This window comes from Cyprinodon variegatus, unplaced genomic scaffold, assembly GCF_000732505.1.
Source record: "Cyprinodon variegatus isolate N-32 unplaced genomic scaffold, C_variegatus-1.0 Scaffold2731, whole genome shotgun sequence".
Lineage (NCBI taxonomy): Eukaryota > Metazoa > Chordata > Actinopteri > Cyprinodontiformes > Cyprinodontidae > Cyprinodon > Cyprinodon variegatus.
Genome location: NW_015153184.1, coordinates 5,727 through 6,026, shown reverse-complemented (window position 1 = coordinate 6,026; position 300 = coordinate 5,727). Strand labels below are relative to the sequence as shown.

General features: G+C 47.0%; 1 protein-coding gene across 1 annotated transcript in view; it reads left to right on the top strand.

The window, feature by feature from the left end:
* Nucleotides 1-300, top strand: part of LOC107081033 (GTPase IMAP family member 4-like) — a gene marked incomplete at both ends in the record, with an annotated part of 12,593 nt that overhangs the window by 8,066 nt on the left and 4,227 nt on the right. The window lies entirely within an intron of this gene.

Sequence of the window (300 nt, the reverse complement as noted above, 5' to 3'; positions counted from 1 at the left end):
CCCGCTCCTGCACCACTTCCATTCTTGATGTTTTTGAGCGCAGGTGAAAAACTCAGAGCGGACGTTACTGTTGGTTTGCTCCCGCTCCCGTCTGCTCCCGTTAATGTTTAATCCTGTACCGTCCCAATCCCGTGATCGTTACTAATACTGACTCCCATCCCACATGAATCCCACGGGAATCCCGTGACCCATGGGATTCCCGAAAAAATGTCAGTCTCTAGTTCCAACCACCAGGAGCAGGAACAAATAAAATCAAATGTAATGATAGAAACCTTAGTCAGTTAAATAACATGCTGCTGT